The 19,920-nt window shown below is 45.6% G+C and overlaps 1 long non-coding RNA gene and 1 pseudogene across 1 annotated transcript; one reads left to right on the top strand and one right to left on the bottom strand.

Moving 5' to 3' along the window:
- Window positions 1–957: 957 nt before the first annotated feature.
- LOC109267302 (uncharacterized) lies at window positions 958–12,767 on the bottom strand. The gene is made up of 3 exons (XR_002080020.2): window positions 12,584–12,767; window positions 12,319–12,430; window positions 958–1,091 (listed from the first exon to the last, which is right to left on the bottom strand). It is a non-coding gene; the product is annotated as an uncharacterized LOC109267302 (long non-coding RNA).
- Window positions 12,768–17,600: 4,833 nt separating this feature from the next.
- On the top strand, window positions 17,601–19,757 carry LOC128773639 (heat shock factor-binding protein 1-like; annotated as a pseudogene).
- The last annotated feature ends 163 nt before the right edge of the window (window positions 19,758–19,920 follow it).

The following is a 19,920-nucleotide window of genomic DNA, read 5'->3' on the forward strand; positions in this document are numbered from 1 at the left end:
AGATTCTACAGTTCAGAAACAAAAAAAAAAGGAATTTCCTGGTAACATCCTGTTTATACCATATATAGAATCACACAATATTAGAGCTGTAAGACCCCATAAGACTACACAATTTACCTCTTCATTTTTTAATTATATAACCAGAAGATGATTGGCTTTTACTTGTACTGCCTGTACACACCATATACATCAAGGCCAGACTGGGCACTTGTTTGTCTCCTCCTAATACATTCAAATTCAAGAGTATTTATGACTGGGGGCACCTGGGTGGCTCAGTCGGTTAAGTGGCCAACTCTTGATTTTGGCTCAGGTCATGATCTCACAGTTTGTGAGTTTGAATTCTGAGTCAGGCCGTGCACTGACAGCATGGAGCCTGCTGGGGATTCTCTCTCCCCCCCCCTCTCTCTCTCTCCCAAAAATAAACTTTAAAAAAACTATTTATGACTAATGACATTATACTGAAGGTTTCATGGGAAGATGGAGAAGAGGATTGCATCGCATAGCAAAGCTTAACTAGATCCCTTCTTTTGTCTTGCTAGACCTGTTCTTTTTCAAAGTTTTCTCCATTGCGGAGTCTCTTCTCTCCATCCCTCCTACTACCCAACTTCTGAAATTCCCTTCTTTTTTCAAACCATTCAGCTGTGTTATCAAGTTTTTTCTTTTTTTAATTTTATTTATTTATTTTTTTTAGTAATCTCTACACCCAATGTGGGGCTCAAACTCACAACCCTGAAATCACGAGTTGCATGCTCTAACAACTGAGCCAGCCAGGTGCCCCTGGTCTCAAGTTTATATAACACAGTCAACAGAGTAAAAGCCCACTAGTTACTTAAAAAAGCAACCGACTATCTTTCCTCAGGCTGCTTGGGAAAGTAGGGAGGTGTCTCAGGTCACTCTATGGCGATAGAACCATATGAGGATTTCCCACTTATTAAGAACAAGACAATGGGCTAAGTATCAGATAAAATGACTTATTTAATGTCCGGTAGCTCATCAGTGGCAAATCAGGTATGGAACTTTAATTAAAAGGATCGAAGCACAACTTCTGAGCCACCCATATTTATCGTCTTCAATTTCTTTTGCTTAATAGCCTGGAAACACATGGAAAAGGTGTTATTTCATTTTCTAAAGATAAATTGAGATAGAGTGACAACGAGTAACTTTTGCAACCAGAATAGTAGAAGGTTTCAGTCTGGGATCCAGAATTGTTCATCTTTAGCAAGATATGTGAATTATAGCCAAAAATCTCATTGGGAAGCCACAGTGGAAAATGTAACCAGCAAGGGACACTCTGTAATCCTGGGCACAGTAATGTGAGGGAAAGCCTTAAAAAAAAAAAAAAAAAAAGAAAGAAACATTAGGACTGATAAGGCTTGCTGAGAAAGGGGAATGGGGCAGACTGTGTTTCTCCCACAGTGACAGGAAAAGATGGCAGCATTGGGCAAGGCAGGATCCTGTTTGGCAAGGAACGTCTGTCCTCATGTAGGAAAGCATGACTCATCAGGGTGCCCCAGCTCAATGACACAGTCTCTTAAGATCTTCCAAGTCCCCTTAGTCCAACTCTGTATTTACCAAGCAACTCTCAGATCCACTTTTGGCTTCCGCAGCACGCCTTCCCACAGAGTAAAGAATGTGCTGACTGGGGTTTCTTCAGATCTATTGTCAATTATATTTTACAGGATGAATGAATAAAGCTGCATCTGAGCTCTTTCTCGTGGGCTTGGTGGAGAGCGAGTTTGTTCATTCAACATTAATTCAACAAATATTTATTGAGTGTCATCTATGTGCCAGGCATTGGTCCGAGCCCTGGTGATACAAGTCAGATAAGGTCCTATCCTCATAGAGTGCTCTCATTAACAAGAGGTGACATGTAACAAAACAAACAAATCAATAGATAATTTCAAAGTGTGATACTCCCCACCTAGGGTTACTGAACTCCTTCCAACAGGCTCAGCTGTACTCCGGGTTCTGCAACCCTCCCCCTCTCATCTTTCCCAGGTCAACTTAAGAAGCTTTAGCCCAAGGCCAGAGGCCTCAGCATGAAATTTCCTCTCTGATCTGTCCTGGACCCTGAGAATTGAGTTTCAATAACTAAAGACCCACAGCCTCCTTTACCACCACAGCGCTCTAGACCATGGACCTCCATCTTGTTTCCTACCCACAACTTGATAACCTCATCCATTTGTTCATCCAACAGACACTTTCTGAGTTCTTACTGAACACGAAGCATTTTGTTTGGAGCCGGGGATTCAGAAATGACTAAGACATGGTCCCCGCCCTCCAGTTCGCAGTCCAAGGAAGAAGATCCACATGTATGGTTCCCCTGCTGCTTCTATGGGCTAGGAGTGACAAAAATGCAGGGTGACTGTGTGGATAGAAGAGGATCCCTAAGTCATACTGGAGAGAGGTATGATCAGGGAAAATTTCCCTCAGGAGAGGATCTTTAAATTGAGGTTTTAGGGGCGCCTGGGTGGCGCAGTCGGTTAAGCGTCCGACTTCAGCCAGGTCACGATCTCGCGGTCCGTGAGTTCGAGCCCCGTGTCAGGCTCTGGGCTGATGGCTCGGAGCCTGGAGCCTGTTTCTGATTCTGTGTCTCCCTCTCTCTCTGACCCTCCCCTGTTCATGCTCTCTCTCTGTCCCAAAAATAAATAAAAAAATAAATAAATAAATAAATTGAGGTTTTAGAGAGTTTTTTTCCTACGTAACTTCGATTGTATTTTCTTTCCAAAAATAACAAATGTTGCAACTTTAGAAAATACAGAAAACGAAGGGCATTGAAAGCCACCATTGATAACAATTTGGTGGTATGTACCTTCCAATCTCTTCACTATTTGAGCTTGGTTTTGAAGTGAAAAACTTTGAAGGCAGGGACGAGAAAGTATTTGGTAGAGGCAATTGTCCTTAGGTTGCCTTTAAAATCCAGATGTAGGGGGGCGCCTGGGTGGCTCAGTCGGTTGAGGTTCAACTTCAGCTCAGGTCATGATCTCGCGGTCTGTGAGTTCCGGCCCCGCGTTGGGCTCTGGGCTGACGGCTTGGAGCCTGGAGCCTGCTTCATATTCTGGGTCTCCCTCTCTCTCTCTCTCTGCCCTCTCCCTCTCATGCTGTCTCTCCTGTCTCTCAAAAATAAATAAACACTAAAAAAAAAAAAAAAAAAAAAAAAATCCAGATGTAGGGCACCTGGGTGGCTCAGTCGGTTAAGTGTCCAACTTGGGCTCAGGTCATGATCTCACGGTTGTGAGTTCGGGCCCCACTTCGGGCTTTGTGCTGACAGCTGGGAGCCTACAGCCTGCTTTGGATTCTGCGTCTCCCTCTCTCTCTGCCCCTCCTCCACTCACGCTCTGTCTCTCTCTGTCTCAAAAATAAATAAGCATTGGGACGCCTGGGTGGCTCAGTAGGTTGAGCCTCCGACTGCGGCTCAGGTCATGATCTCGCGGTCCGTGAGTTCGAGCCCCGCGTCGGGCTCTGTGCTGACCGCTCAGAGCCTGGAGCCTGTTTCAGATTCTGTGTCTCCTTCTCTCTCTGACCCTCCCCCATTCATGCTCTGTCCCTCTGTGTCTCAAAAATAAATAAACGTTAAATAAATAAATAAATAAATAAATAAGCATTAAAAAATAATAATAAAATAAAAAATAAAATCCAGATGTCATTTTAAAAATAAAATAAAATAAATAAATAAAAATAAAAACAAGACTTAATAGGTAAAAACACAAATATATATCTAGGTTTTGTTCACTGAAATCCTGTTGGCACCTGGCCACAACATGAAAGATAGTAGTTACTCAACATATACTGGTGAGTTAAAAAAAAAAAAACAAAAAAAGGAATAAGATGTAAATGGAAAGATGAACCTTTGAAAATTAAAGCATAAGAATGTGATTCCTTCTCTGAGGCCCAACATCTGCAAAATTGAAAAGAGAGGATCCTGGAAAAGGGCCATGCCAGGCTGAGGTCTCTTGTCATTTGTTAGCAAATTTTTATTTTATAATTTGTGATTTTGTTATCACGCTCTTTGCCTAAGCAAATGTCACAAAATGTTCCCGTTATATGTTCTAGAAGATTAACAGTTTTAGGTCTGTGATCCATTTTGAGTTTAGCATGAGGTATGTGTCAAGGTTCATTTCTTTCCATACAGATATCCTTTCGCTAGAGTACTGTATGTTTAAAATACTATCCTTCCAGGGGCACCTGGGTGGCTCAGTTAAGCGTCCAACATCAACTCAGGTCATGATCTCATGGTCCGTGAGTTCAAGTTCCGCATCGGGCTCTGTGCTGGCAGCTCAGAGCCTGGAGCCTGCTTCAGATTCTGTGTCTCCCTCTCTCTCTGCCCCTCCCGCACTTGTGCTCTGTCTCTCTCTGTCTCTCAAAAACAAATAAATGTTAAAAAAAAAAAAAATACTATCCTTTCAATGCAATTGGATTACCCTGGAACTTTTGTAAAGAAATCAGCTGATCTGATGAGTGAGAGTTTATTTCTGGACTCTGTTATGTTCCTCTGATCTATATCAGGGGTCAACAAATCCTGCCTACTCTGGCTTTTTACATAAAGTGTTATTATAATACAGCCACACTCATCCATTTCTGTATTCTGCCTGGCTGCTTTCAAGCTACAGTATAGTTGAGTAGTTGTTACGGAGACCATGTGAACTGCAAACCTAAAATATTTACTATCTGGCCCTTTAAAGAAAAAGTTTGCTGACCCCTGGTCTATATTTACCCTTATGGGGAAACCACACTCTCTTGACCACTGAAGCTTTACAGTAATTTTTTTTTTTTTTTTTTTGTGAGCTCTACACCTAATATGGGGCTTGAACTCATGACCCCAAGATCAAGACTTGCATGCTCTACCAACTGAGCCAGCCAAGCACCCTCTTCTAGTAAGTCTTTTTTTTTTTAATTTTTTTTTTTAACGTTTATTTATTTTTGAGACAGAGAGAGACAGAGCATGAACAGGGGAGGGGCAGAGAGAGAGGGAGACACAGAATCTGAAACAGGCTGCAGGTTCTGAGCGGTGAGCACAGAGCCCGACGCGGAGCTCGAATTCACGGACCGTGAGATCATGACCTGAGCCGAAGTCGGACGCCCAACCGACCAAGCCACCCAGGCGCCCCTCTTCTAGTAAGTGTTGATCAGACAGTGTAAGTCCTCTGGCTTTGGTTTTCTTTTTCAAAATATTTTAGCTATTCTAAGTCCTTCAACTTTCCATATAAATTTTACAACAGCCTGTCAGGGCACCTGTGTGGCTCAGTCAGCTAAGCGTCCGACTCTTGATTTCAGGCCAGGTTACGATCTCATGATTCATGGGATTGAGCCCCACATCAGGCTCTGTGCTGACAGTGCAGAGCCTGCTTGGGATTCTCGGTGTCTCTCTCTCTCTCTCTCCTGCTCTCTCTCTCAAAATAAATAAATAAACTTGAAAAATAAACACATAAATAAAAATGGCTTGTCAATTCCTCAAAAGAGACTGTTCAGATTTTGACTGGGACCACATAAATCTAAAGAACAAACCGGGAGGACTGCCGTCTTAACAATATTGAGCCTTCCAAACTATAACACTATCTTCTCTATTTAGTTCTTCAACTTCCCTTTGCAATATTTTATTGTTTCCAGTCTATAAGTCTTTCTCCAAATGTATTCCTATGTGAGCTTTTTTAATGTTATTATGAATGGAGTTGACTTTAAAATTTTTATTTTCTAGTTACTTGTTGCTGGTATATAGAAATACCATCGATTTTTATATATTGACTATGTACTATGTCCAACTGGCAAGTTTTATTTATTGTAGTAAGTTCTTTTTGGTAGATTCTTAAGGGTTTTTTTTTTTTTTTTTTCATTCACAAACAGTGCCATCTACAAATAAAGACAGTTTCACCAAATACAGAATTACTCAAGCTTTCAATTTCTTTAATTTAGTTATTTTATTAGTTGCCAGAAAGGGAGAGTTTAAACTCTGGTTATGGAATTGTACGTTTCTCCCTTTAATTCTGTCAATTTTGCTTCAATTTTGATTTTTCTCTTGAGAATATGTTTTATTTTCTTGGTCTTTTATTTGCAAGCAATTTTGGATTGCTATTTATATGAATGTTATGAATGTGAATTTGTGGATCAAGAGTCATATGCTTTTCCGAATGAGCCAGCCAGGAGCCCTTGGGTCTTTTTTTCCCCGGGGTTCCACTCCGGTCAGTTTTCGCTATTTTCCTGGCTTCTTCTTTTCTGGTTTCTCACATCATAAAACCTGTTTTTTCTTGTGAACCTGGCTGCCTTCTGTGTACAACATGGGATGCGTTTCACCCTGGGCTAAACGTCTTGAAGGTGAGAGCTTCTTTGTACACCTGCACCTGTCTCCTTCTGCTCTCCTGCCACCACCTGCAAGATGCCAGCTTCAGCCTCCGTCCAGTGTGCCTTTAGGTGGGCTGCGTGCGTGAGTCAGTGAGGTGGGTCAGAGAGGCAGGGGGTGGGGGGGTCCATCTGATTCTGTTCTCGCTCCGCTATTTTCACGGAGTTCCTTTTTGTATTAAGCTCGGGGTTGATCACTGTTTTCTGCAGTGAAGAGTCACATGGTAAAATCTTTATCACACTCGGAAGTAGAGTCTCAACCTTAGTATTTCTGAAAAAGTTTATCTCACCTTCATTACTGAAAGATATTTTTGGGGGCGCCTGGGTGGCTCGGCCAGTTAAGGGTCTGACTCGATTTTGGCTCAGGTCAGGATCTCACCGGTGGTTCGTGAGATGTAGCCCTGCTTTATGCAATGGGCTGACAGCACAGAGCCTGCTTGGGATTCTCTCTCTCTCTCTCTCTCTCTCTCTCCCCCTACCCCATGAGCACGTGCTGTCTCTCAAAAAAAATTCTTTTTAATATTTAATGTTTATTTATTTTTGAGAAAGAGAGAGAAAGAGAGAGAGAGCTAGCATGTGTGCAGGCATGTGGAGGAGGGGCACAGAGAGACAGGGGACAGAGGGGCCAAAGCGGACTCTGCACTGACAACAGCAAGTCCAATGCAAGGCTTGAACTCGCGAAGCACGAGATCATGACCTGAGCTGAAGTCGGGCGCTCAACCGACCGAGCTCCTCAGGCACCCTAACATGGTTTAAAAAATAATTTTAAAAGGGGGAAAAAAAGAAAGATATTTTTGTTCTTGGTTGGCAGTTTTTCTTTCAGTGGCTTGGAGGTGTCTCTCTATTATCCTCTGGTTTGCATGTGGCCAAGAAGATGTCTGCTACAGTCCTTATCTTTGTTCCTCAGCACAGAGTGTATTTTCCCCTCTGGCTGCTTCTAGCATTTTCTCTTTATCATTGTGTTTTAGCGACTTGACTACAATGCACCTTGATGTGGTTTTTCTTCATTTTTTTCTCTGAGTGGGGTTGTTGAGTTTCTCTGATTTTTGGTGGGTTTATAGTTCTCGCCAAATTTAAGTAATTTTCAGCCATTATGTCTTCAAACACGTTTTCTGTCCTCTTCTCACCTCATCCCCTCTTTCCGGGACTCCAGGTACACGCACGTGAGGCCCTGAATGCTGCCGCCACTCACTGATGTTCTGCTTATTTTTTTATTTTTTATTTTAGAGAGAAAGAGGGAGTGAGAGCAGGGGAGAAGGGCAGAGAGAGAGAGAGGGAGAAAGAATCTTAAGCAGGTTCCATCCTCAGCACAGAACCTGACACGGGGCTCAATGCCACAACCCTGGGATCATGACCTGAGCCAAAATCAAGAGTCAGACACTCAACTGACTGAGCCACCAAGGCGCCCCAATATTCTTATTTTATTTTTAAAAACATTTTTTAATGTTTATTTATTTTTGAGAGAGAGAGAGAGAGAGAGAGAGAGAGAGAAGCAGAGCATGAGTGAGGAAGGGGCAGAGAGAGAGGGAGACACAGATGCAAAGCAGGCTCCAGGCTCCGAAGTGTCAGCACAGAGCCTGACATGGGGCTCGAACCCACACACTGTGAGATCATGACCTGAACTGAAGTCAGATGCTCGACTGACTGAGCCACCCAGGGGCCCCAATATTCTTATTTTAGAGATGAATCTTTTTTCCTATCTGTGTTGTATTTTGGATTTTTCTGTTGCTATGTTTTCATAGCCAAGAATGCTTTCTTATTTAATGTCTGATCTGCTATGCTATTAATTCCATTCACTATACTTTTCATCTCTAGAATTTTGATTTGGGCGTCTTGTAGATTTTCTATTTCACTCTTCCTGATGCTCATGCTGTCCTGTACCTTCTGGAATATATGGGATATATTTATAGTAGCTGTTTCAATGCCCTTGTCTCCTATTAGCTGTATCATTTCTGTTTCTGTTTCTACTGATTGATTTTTTTTCCTGCTTATTTGAGTGACAGGTAATTTTTTATTAGACACCAAATATTTTGTGGGGGTTTTTCCAGTTTTATTGCTGTAATTGACGTGCAATATTGTGTACGTTTAAGGTGTGAGACATAATGGTTTAATACACATGTATATTGTGAAATGATCACCACAAGAAGTTTAGGTAACATCCAAGAAACACTGCTTTTTTAACAGGCTAGTGATTGGACAAGTGTAGGTTATGCTGTGGTCCCCGCAAGCAGCTGCCATCTGTCACCACACAGCCCTATTACAATCCCACCAACTATATTCCCCATGCTGTACCTTTTATCCCTGTGACCTATTCCTTCCATACCTGAAAGCCTGTATCTCCCACGCCCCCTTTTCCAGTTTGCCCACTCCCCCACCCCATTCCCCTATGGCAACCACCAGTGTATTCTCTGTATTTATGGGGCTGTTTCTGGGTTTGGCTTTGTTTGTTCATTTGTTTTGTTATTTTATATTCCATATAAGTGAAACCATATGAGATACCAGATATTTTGAAGTTTATATTGTTGGGTACCAGAATTCTTTTATTTGAGAGAGAGAGAGAGAGAAAGAGCACGGGAGCAGGGGACAGGGGCAGAGAGGGAGAGAGAGAATCCTAAGCAGGCTCCACACTGTTAGTGCATGTTAGCTCCACATGGGGCTTGATCCCATGAACTGTGAAATCATGACCTGAGCCAAGATCAAGAGTCAGACACTTGGAGGGGCATCTGGGTGGCTTCGTTGGTTAAGTGTGCGACTTTGGCTCAGGTCATGATCTCTCAGTTCATGAGTTTGAGCCTCGGGTTGGGCTCTGAGCTGACCGCTCAGTCTGGAGCCTGTTTCAGATTCTGTGTCTCCCTCTTTCTCTGTCCCTCCCCTGCTCATGCTCTGTCTCTTTCTCTCTCAAAAATAAAAAAAAAAAAACATGAAAAAAAAAAAACAAAAAACCAGGGGTGCCTGGGTGGCTCAGTCGGTCAAGCGTCTGACTTTGGCTCAGGTCATGATCTCGCAGTTCGTGAGTTTGAGCCCCAAGTCAGGCTCTATGCGGAAAGCTCGGAGCCTGAAGCCTGCTTCACATTCTGTGTCTTTCTCTCTCCCTCCCCCTCCCCCACTCACACTCTGTCCCTCTCTCGGCTCAGGTCATGATCTCACAGTTTGTGGGTTTGAGCCCCACATCGGGCTCTGTGCTGACAGCTCAGAGCCTGGAGCCTGCTTCAGAATTTGTGCCTCCCTCTCTCTCTCTGCCCCTCCCTTGCTCGTGCTCTGTCTCTCAAAAATAAATAAACGTTAAAATAATTTTTAACAAAAGATCCAGACACTTAACTGAGCCTCCCAGGCGTCCTGGTACCAGATTTTTTTTTTTTTTAATTCTTTTAAATATCTGGTGGCTTCAGTATAGGCTGCGGTTAAATTACTTGGAAATCATCTGACCTTCACAAGGCTTGCTTTCCAGCTTTGTTAGGTGAGTCCAGAACAACTCCCGGACTGGGACTCATTTGGCATGACCCCTGAGGCCATCCTCCTCTGAGGGCTCCAAGCCCCGTGTGTGGGGAGCGCTTTCTGCTCTGGGTGGTGGGCACACCCACTCTTCCCAGCCTCGCACACGCTCTGGGGGCTCGTCCATCTCCTCGCCTCTACGGGGCTTCTTTTCCCAGTGCTGGGCATGTCCACAATCACACGTACCGATCGGTGCCCAGGCAAAACTTTCGAGGACATTCCTCTGCACATCTCCAAGAGTTCTGCCTCTCTCTGTGTGGTAGCCTGGAATCTCTCTCTCCAGGCAGTGAGCCGGGACCCCCAGAAGACTCATCTCATCTGCTTCCCGTCTCTCGGGGATCCCTGTCCGGAGACGCCTGCCATCCAATGTCTTCAAACCATTGCTTCCTATATTTTGTTCTGTTTTATAACTGATGAAGGCAGAGGATAAATCTAGATTCTGCTACTACATCATTGCCCAAAGTCGGCGTTGCTTTTATTCTTTTAAGCAATCTTTTTTTTTATCGAGGCGTAGCATACACACATAAACATGTACGAATCTAAGTGTGCAGCTCGATAAACTTTCACAAAATAAACACACATCTGTGTGACTATCTCCCATGTTAATACATAGAACATTGCCAGCACCGCAGAAGCTTCGTGTTCTTTTCCAGTCACTACCTGCCCTCCCACGGTAACCATCATTCTCATTTCTGGCACCACAGTGCTCGTTTTACATAAATGGAGTCACGCAGTGTATGTATTCTTTTAGGTCTGGGTTTCTTTCACGTGACGTTATATTTGTCAGGTTCATTCACGTTGTTATGCAAAAGCAATGATTAATTCACTTTCATTGCCATGTAATATTCTATTTGATGAATATACCACATCTTTCCTCGAGTGTCTTGTTGGTGGACATTGAAGTTATTTCTAGTTTGGGCCTATTACGAATTGTGCCTTTATGATCATGTTTGCACGTGTTTTGTGTGTGTACATATGCATTTCTGCCAGAACCGCTAAATCGTAGGCTAGGAATCTCTTCCACTTTAGAAGATACCACCAAGTAGTTTTCCAAAGCAGTCATCCCAATTTACACTCTTACTAGCATTGTATGAGCATTCTAGTTGCCCCATATCCTCACCAACACTCGTTATTATATCTTTTTAATTTGACTCATTCTGATGGATTTTAGTTACATTGCCTTTCAGAACACCCCATGTGCATAATCAAACTACCAGGCAGAATGAGCTAACAGTGTGCCAGCTTGAGACTCCTAAATTTTTTTTATGTTTTTCTTTATTTTTGAGACAGAGAGAGACAGAGCATGAGCAGAGGAGGGGCAGAGAGAGAGGGAGACACAGAATCTGAAACAGGCTCCAGGCTCTGAGCTATCAGCACAGAACCCAACGCAGGGCCCGAACCCAAGAACTGTGAGATCATGACCTGAGCCCAAGTTGGATACTTAACCGACTGAGCCACCCAGGTGCCCAGAGACTCCTATATATACGGTGTTTCTTCCCAATGTCTGTGTGAGCATTTCCCAATGCATTCAGTTGTTACATTTGTGTTCATCAACGTCATTTGAGCCGAGTTTGAAAGCTAAGTGTAAGATGATTTACCAGGTGACTATATGGTGAGAGGATAAGCAAACAAGGGCATTCTTGGTGGAGGAAGAAATATATGGGAAAGAAGTCATAAAAGGACTGTCTCAGGGCTGCCCGGTAAAATTTTGCATGATTTTTTCCTTTGTGTATGGAAATGGAACCTCTAAGAATTGTTCAGGGCACAACCCACGAAGCTGTACACAGCAGCCATGCTTGTCATGGTCAGGAATGATAAGAAATTTGTTATGAGCGGAGGGCAGAGTGGGTAGGTTAGAGAAGCAAGAGAAGTCAGATCCAGAGTTGGGGCCCCATAACCCACTGGGATCTTGCCAGAGGTTTACTTTAAAAGTTCACCCCTGGGGCGCCTGGGTGGCTCAGTCAGTTGAGCGGCCGACTTCGGCTCAGGTCATGATCTCGCGGTCCGTGAGTTCGAGCCCCACGTCGGGCTCTGTGCTGACAGCTCGGAGCCTAGAGCCTGTTTCAGATTCTGTGTCTCCTTCTCTCTCTGACCCTCCCCCATTCATGCTCTGTCTCTCTCTGTCCCAAAAATAAATAAAACTTAAAAAAAAAAAAAAGTAAAAAAAAAAAAAAGTTCACCCCACCCCCACCCCCACCCCACTACATGAAGGATTGTACAAGCTTCTTCCTCTTGGATCCTTCAGCCCTCTGAGCCAACAGGGCTGCCACTGAACTGGGGCTAAGGTGAAACCCAAGTCAGGAAGGAGAAATGCTGAGCACACTCAAGTTTGTCTTGCTACACAACTCTGGTCTCAACAAGTTGAGGAACCAACACCCTGTCCTTCCTCTCTTTGGGGCTTCCTCTCTTGCTTACAGCCTCAGCGCACTCCTCTGTCTGGTAAAACTGGGTAAACCTGGATGGGAAGCTGTGCCCCACCTACCTGGCCCTTACCTTCATGTTTCTGAGTCACCAGGGGGTGGTTTCTGAGAGCACAAGAAAGCGAAAGGAAAATCCCAGGGTCCCCACGTATCTTCCCGACGGCCTGCCAGCATGAAGAATACCCCTGCAAAAGAAAAAGATTTCTTTGAGTTGACATTCTTTGTCCCTAGGCCCTCATGGCGCTTTATATGTCTGTCTTGTATGCTTGTTCGGGGCATTAAATGATTGAAGTAGGCCCTCCTGTTGGGCTGGAAGGAAGGGATTATCCACTGTGTACCAGAGAAGGCAGGGTCCCTTCTGGAAAGTGAAGTTCACGCTCAGGCTCTGCCTTCCTTCCAGTTACTTGGACAAAGTATGTTCCTTAAAGTAGAAACTAGGACTGATGGAGGCGTTCCAAGAAGTGTGGGAAGGAGCATCTCTGTTGGCTCTGGCTACAAAGGGAGTAGTTCTGGAGAAGTAAGTGGTAAGAAGGTAACTCCCTAAGGAGGAGGGAGGTTCCAGAACATGGAACCCAGGAAAGGGGCCCACAGTTACACCAGGATTCTGAGACTAGAGTAAATATCACAGGGCCATATGTCAGTGGGAGATTTGCAGGCCCCAGGGACTACGTGAACCAGGCTATGAGTAGAAACCCTTCCAACCGAGCTTTTTTGGCTTGTTTTTCTGCTTCTTTAACAAGATTGACTTTGAAATCACCCAACAGGGATATCAACCAGCACATATAAAATATGTTCACCAGCGCTTGGTCTTATGAGAGGTAGAGAACAGGAGACACCGTTCCTGGCCTGGAGGAGGCTACTAAGGAACTAGAGAGAGAACAAGGCCCGTGAAGCCCCTAAGGAACAGCTCAACTGATAGGATTCTTTGTTTCCATTTTCGGCCAAAATTAAAATTATCATGAACTCCCCGAGCAGACACCAGCTGGGCAACAGTAGGAGTGTTAAACATCCCAGGAGAGGGGGAGGTATCCTGGGACCCAAAATTGTTCCCAGTTCATCTGTAAGTGTTGATGAGCTACGTGTGAACTTAACGGTAATATTCCTCAAAAACAAATAAACAAGACAGTAAAAGACCATAGCTGATTCAATACTAAACTATGCAGGTTGAGGGGGTCCACGGGCACCCAAGAGGCTCTAGGTGCTGAAAAAGTTCCACTGTCACTGGACTGGGGGCTGAAGGGAGGACAGGCCTTGGACAAACAGGGGACCAGTGTGGGGGAAGAGCCAAAGAAATCATCACCTTCAAAAATCACTCCCAGGGGCACCTGGGTGGCTCAGTTGGTTAGGCATCTGACTTCGGCTCAGGTCATGATCTCACGGTCCGTGAGTTCCAGCCCCGCGTCGGGCTCTGTGCTGACAGCTTAGAGCCTGGAGCCTGCTTCTGATTCTGTGTCTCCCTCTCTCTGACCCTCCCCCGTTCATGCTCTGTCTCTCTCTGTCTCAAAAATAAATAAACATTAAAAACAACAACAAAAATCACTCCCATTTCTCTTGAATTTTAAAGTTTTCATAGAGGAGCGCCTGGGCGGCTCAGTCGGTCGAGCGTCCGACTCTTGATTTCGGTTCAGGTCCCTGCCTCGGCCTCTGCACTGAGCACGGAGTCTGCTTGAGATTCTCTCTCTCTCTCAAATTAAACACACACATACACACACGAGAAAAGAGAGACCGCTGCTATGGATGCGGGTGCAAGAGGGCCTGTGGCCGGTGACATTCTCAACAGGACTCTTGCTTTCTGTTCAAACAGTCTTTCCCATCCCCACGCCACCCCCACCCCTCCTGTGCCCTGCGGCCTCCTCCAGACCCCTTACAGGCTTCCCACACTGCCTTGCTGACTCCTTTACCATCACCACCAGCCTGCCCTGCTGGGACTCCTTAGAAGCGTGCTAGTGAGGTCTCCAAGGCCTCTCTGGTTGCTATATCCAGGCCACGATCCTCACCAGTTCATTCATTGTTCATTCATTCATTTATTCAGAGAATATTTGTTAGGTGCCAACCATTTGCGTGGTGCTGGCGATATGATACTGAGCAAGATGAATGAGGCAGAGGTTCTCTGTAGAGACAGCGTGAACCCCTTCCTCCCGAGATGTCATGCACTCATCACGCATGCACACGCATGCATGCACACGTACATGGGCAGATGTGCTTGCCTTTTCTGTTTAGATCCTCCCCAAACTCTCTGACTGGCGACCCAGCTGCTGGGCATGTGATCTATGTAGGAGACACCAACTGGAGAGGAAGTTAGGCCTGTAATCTAAGGGAACTGGGGAGGAAGACGTCCTGGGGCGGGGGGCACCCCAGGTTACACATCGGCCACTTGGCCATTTGCTAGTGGCCTGGGGAGTATGAACTCTTGAGTGGCAGACACCCAGTGGAGAAGAGCACACGGCCAGGATCTCAGGTTCTGGGCTATTTCAGGCAGTCCTTGAGGCAAGGCTCTTTCCAGAAGGCCAGGGAGGACCAGGGGCCTGGTTCCAGCCGTACATGCCTGCTACATCCTACTCCTTCGCTGAATCCTGGCGTTGCTCCTGGAGCATGAAGCTTCTAGAACGCCCCCCCCTTCCCCTGCCCCAGAGAGTGGAGTCTCTGGGCGGGACCCTGGTGTCCTATAAATGCAAGGAGCCAGCCAGTTAGGACTTCAGCTTGATGAACATGCAAGGGTTTTGGTGATGGAAAGTCCCAGAATTTTCCTTTCTTTCTCTTTGTGGGGAATTATACAAAGTAAATGAAGAACAAAGAGGAGGAGGAAGAAGAGGGAAGAAGGAAAAAAAAGGAGCAGATAAGGAAGAGGTGGAGAAGGAAAGCATTTTTTAACAAAACGCAGATCTGATCACAGTATTTTCCTGCTTTTAGTAACTTCCCATTGCTAATGAGATAACCGCAGCCTTCTTTACTCTCTCCCCACCCTCCCCACCCCTTCCAGTCACAGGGGGGGCTCTGGGGCCTGCTAGGATGTGCTCACACGTCTTGTGGGAAATTGCCCCATGGGGTTGCAGTAACTGAAACAGAGAACACCATAATGGGCCCACCATAAGGAGCATAGAGAGCTATCACAAGGGGGTTTTGGTCCTGGCTCTGTGACGGTAGGACCATGGGAAAATGGCCCTCCTTTTCTTTACCTGCTCAGTGGTCAGGGAAAATAATCCCTGCCCTGCCTTGCTAGGTTGTTGTGAGGCTCAGGTGAGATAAAGAACCCAGAATCCCTTTGTGAATTATCAAGCACTGAACAAATAAAGGATTGTTCCTACTACTGAGTAAAGTGCCTTGAGAAATCAGCGGCCTACCCCTTTCATCTGTCCGCGCTTTTCTGTCTAATGACCCTCATGTCAGTACAACGCTCTATTGCAAAGTAATTTTATACACATTGTGTCACTTGTTCTGACTCCATCCCTGTGCAGTGGCTGTGCAGGACTGCCCCTTGCTGGGCATATCAGGGGACAGGCTCAGAGGGGTGAAGTCACCAGGAGGCCGGGGCACACTGTGGCCGAGCCAGGCCCGAGCTCAGGTTTCCTGACTCGGGCTCAGAGCGTGCTCCCAGCCCTGGGGCCACTCTGCTCCCAGCTCAGAACAGCTGTCGTTCCCTTTAGCTTCTAAACCCGCAGAGGGTACAGGCAGGATCTTCCGAGGGGATTGACGTCCCCACGGCAGTTAGCACGGCCTGTGGGTGGAGCTATTGCCGAGAACGCTTGAGCCTTTGCCGGGAGCGTCGGACTTGGGTTTTGAAAGTCTACTTGCCGTGGCCTGTGAGAGTTTGTCCCAGCTCCTTTTTTGTCACTCCTCTGTGACCGCGCTCAGCCAGCAGGGAGGCCAGAGGTGCGCATTTTGGACCACTTTGGAATCCTTCCTCCAAACACCGTCTGGTGGCTCACCCTCACAGCTGGTGAGTATCGTTCCTTGTCCAGCCACGGGGTTGGGGAGGGGCCGAGAAGTGTACGCATGCTTGCTCCCTGACCTGCGGGTGCTCACAGCTGGAGAGACAGCATCGCGTGAGAAACAGCTAGAAGGATGGTGTGAGTGCCCTCTCAAGGCGGGGGAGGGCGGGGCCCATGACCCTCCACTATGAGAGACACAACCAGCTCAGAGAGGCAGAGATCCCTGGGGACGGGGAGGCTCTTAGGAAGCTTCCTGGCTGAGGACACCCGCATCCCCCTCCCCTTAGTTTGTCTCTGTGTCCGGCTGAAACATTGTTGCAGTTTGTGAATCACACCAGGAAAACCGCCCCTGCCACATTCCGGGATGTGAAAGCCAGGACCTTGGCCTCACTGCTGATTGGTGGTGGTGGACCAGGGGAAAGGGCACCAGGTAGGCAGTCTGGTGATGCAGGATTCTGTGCCCTGACCTACACACACCGGTCGGATGAGGCAGAGTCGGGTGCTTTTCCAGTCAAGGTCAATGCCAAAGCGGCCAGAGTCAGGTCTCCTGACTTTCCACCGCAGGTACCTCCCGCGTTTGGTGACGATGGTGAGCTTGGCTGACGGGCATTGGGAGAAATATCTAGAATTCAGGAGAGAGAGTAAGGCTAGACTGTTAGTGGGCAATACCTCCCACCACTTCCTTTCCCCAAGTGCCAGAGGGCTTGGAGGAGGCTGTTCCCACAACGTTTAAAATAGTGTTTGGGGGTGCCTGGGTAGCTCAGTTGGTTAAATGTCTGACTCTTGATTTTGGCTCAGGACATGATCCCAGGGTTCTGGTACTGAGCCCCACATCGGCCTCTGCACTGAATGTGGAGCCCGCCTGGGATTCTCTCTCTCTTTGCCTTTGCTCCTCTTCCCCATTCGCACTCTCTCTCTCTCTCTAAAATAAAAATAAATAAATAAATAAAATAAAAATTTAAAAGAGGTATTTGCAAAAAGAAAAACAAAAAGGTCACCCTAAATGTGCAACAATAGAGAGAATGATCTGAAATGAATTATGATCTGAAAACAGTTATAAAGTTAAGTCATCATTTAAAACAAGGCTTTTAGGGGCTCCTGGCTGGCTCAGTCAGTAGAGCACGCTTGATCTCAGGATTGTGAGCTCAAGTCCCACGTTGGGCATGGACACTACTTTAGAAAAAGAAATAGGGGCGCCTGGGTGGCTCAGTCGGTTGAGCGTCCAACTTCAGCTCAGGTCATGATCTCGCAGTCCGTGAGTTTGAGTCCTGTGTCAAGCTTTGTGCTGACAGCTCAGAGCCTGGAACCTACATCAAATTCTGTGTCTCCCTCTTCTGCTCACGCTCTCTCTCTCTCTCAAAAATAAATAAACATTAAAAAGTTTTTTATTTTATTTTATTTTACATTTATTTATTTTTGAGAGACAGAGACAGACAGAGCATGAGCGGGGGAGGGGCAGAGAGAGAGGGAGGCACAAATTCTGAAGCAGGCTCCAGGCTCTGAGCTGTCAGCACAGAGCCCAATGCAGGGCTCAAACCCATGAACTGTGAGATCATGACCTGAGCCCAAGTCGGATGCCTAACCGAATGAACCACTCAGGGACCCCTAAAAAAAAATTTTTTTTAATAAATAAATAAAACAGTAACGCTTTGAGAGTGTAGGTGACGGTTGAGATTTCACTGTCAAGCTGGGAACCGGAGAGATGCCCCAGTCTGACCCCAAGACGGTGCAGGATCTCACCCAGGTGGTACCGACCCTCCTGCAGCAAAGTGACGACATGGGTAGTCCCAGTGACGATCTGGAGAAAACATTGCAGACCTCGAGGCACAGGCTGGGGTGGAAGAACCGGAAGGTGAAAACCACATCTCTGCCACACCGAAGAGTCGAAGGTTGCTAATTTACACTGAAATATGGAACACCATTTTTACAAGCCAAGAGAAGACCAAATGGCTTTTTGAAAAAAATGTTTTAATGTTTATTTACTTTTGAGAGAGAGACACACAGCATGAGCTGGGAAGGGGCAGAGAGAGAGGGAGACACAGAATCGGAAGCAGGCTCCAGGCTCCGAGCTGTCAGCACAGAGCCCGACGCGGGGCTCGAACTCACAAACCGTGAGATCATGACCTGAGCCGGAGCTGGATGCCTAACCGACTGAGCCACCCAGGTGTCCCCCAAGTTGTTTTTTGAAGCAACTACTATGTGTAGACAGGTTTTCTATGATAAAGTGAGTATTCTTCTTATCACATACTGTATAGTGAGTTGATAGAGTGATTCTCCCCAGTTTCTTGAACATGATAACTTTATATCTTGGATTCAGTCTATTGTGCTGTTAAATATTAAACTTTAGTGGTTCTTGCATAAAATTGTCAAACATTTCAGTGTAAAAAAATTTCTTTAAGTAACACTTTTAGAAAATAATATAGGAGAATATCTTTGTGACCTTGGGTAGGGGAAGAGTTTTAAAGCAGAACACAAAAAATGCTTATCTGAGAAAGAAAACTGGAGACGTGTGTGTGCATTAAATTTCAGGAATACTGGCTATAAAAAGGTGCCGTGTAAAGAATGAAATGTCAAGCTACAGAGAAAATGCTTGCAACACATATAAGCCACAGAAGGTTCAAAGCCAAAATATAAAAGAAATCTTATAAAGCAACAAGAACGAGACAGGCAACTCAGTAGAAAAATGAACAAGAGATAGAAAGAGCAATTCACAAAAGAAGATATGAAATGTCAGCCAGCCTATGAAAAGATGTTTAGCTTTATTTGTCATCGGGGAAATCCAAATTAAAACCATAACGAGTTGCCAAGTATCTAAAACTAAGAACGCCAATATTAAGTGTTGCTTCTGACGTGAGGCAGCCGGAACTCTCACAGGCTGCTTGTAAGTGCAACCTGTTACACCCAGTTTGGCAAACAGTTTGACATCATCAACTGAAGTTGAAGACTGCATTCTCTATCATTCATCACAGGATCATAGAAAATATATGCAACGCTCCTAGGAATATACGCAACAGAAATGGGTCCGGGGTACATGGGTGGCTCAGTTGCTTAGGTATCTGGCTCTTGATTTCGGCTGTCATGATCTCATGATTCATGAGATTGAACCCTGTGTCAGGCTCCCCACTGGCAGCGTGGAACCTGGTTGGGATTCTCTCTCTCCTTCTCTCTCTCTCTCTCTCTCTCTCTCTCCCTCCCTCTCTGCCCCTCCCCTGCTCATGCATGCACTCTCACCCTCTCTCATTCTCCCTCAAAACAAATAAAGTTTAAAAAAAAGAAATGGGTTCAAGGTGCACGAGAAACATAAACAAGAACGCTCATAGCAGCATAATGTGTAATAACCTCAAACTGGAAACAACTCAGATGTCCATCAAGAGCAGATGCGAGGTGGTACAGCCATACAGTGAAACGGTATATGGTAATAACCCTCCACACAACAGACCAACAGCATGGATGAGTCTATCAAATAAACGAAAAAAGAAAAAAGCCAGATACAAAAGAATACATACTGCACGAGTTCCATAAAACCCCAAAATGGGCAAAACTGGGGCGCCTGGCTGGCTCAGTCAGTAGAGGACATGACTCTTGGTCTCAGAGTCAGAGCTGGTAGATGTTATAGGGAGAACCCAGACCGGATTTGTGGATGGATTTGTGGATGGACTGCATGGAGAGTAAGCAGAAAAGGTCAATAATGTGTATGATATATTTTTTTAATTAGGATACACAATTCTATAGACAGTATGGTCAAA

Source organism: Panthera pardus, unplaced genomic scaffold (genome assembly GCF_024362965.1).
Source record: "Panthera pardus isolate Hobbes unplaced genomic scaffold, ASM2436296v1 HiC_scaffold_26, whole genome shotgun sequence".
NCBI classification, from domain to species: Eukaryota; Metazoa; Chordata; class Mammalia; order Carnivora; family Felidae; genus Panthera; species Panthera pardus.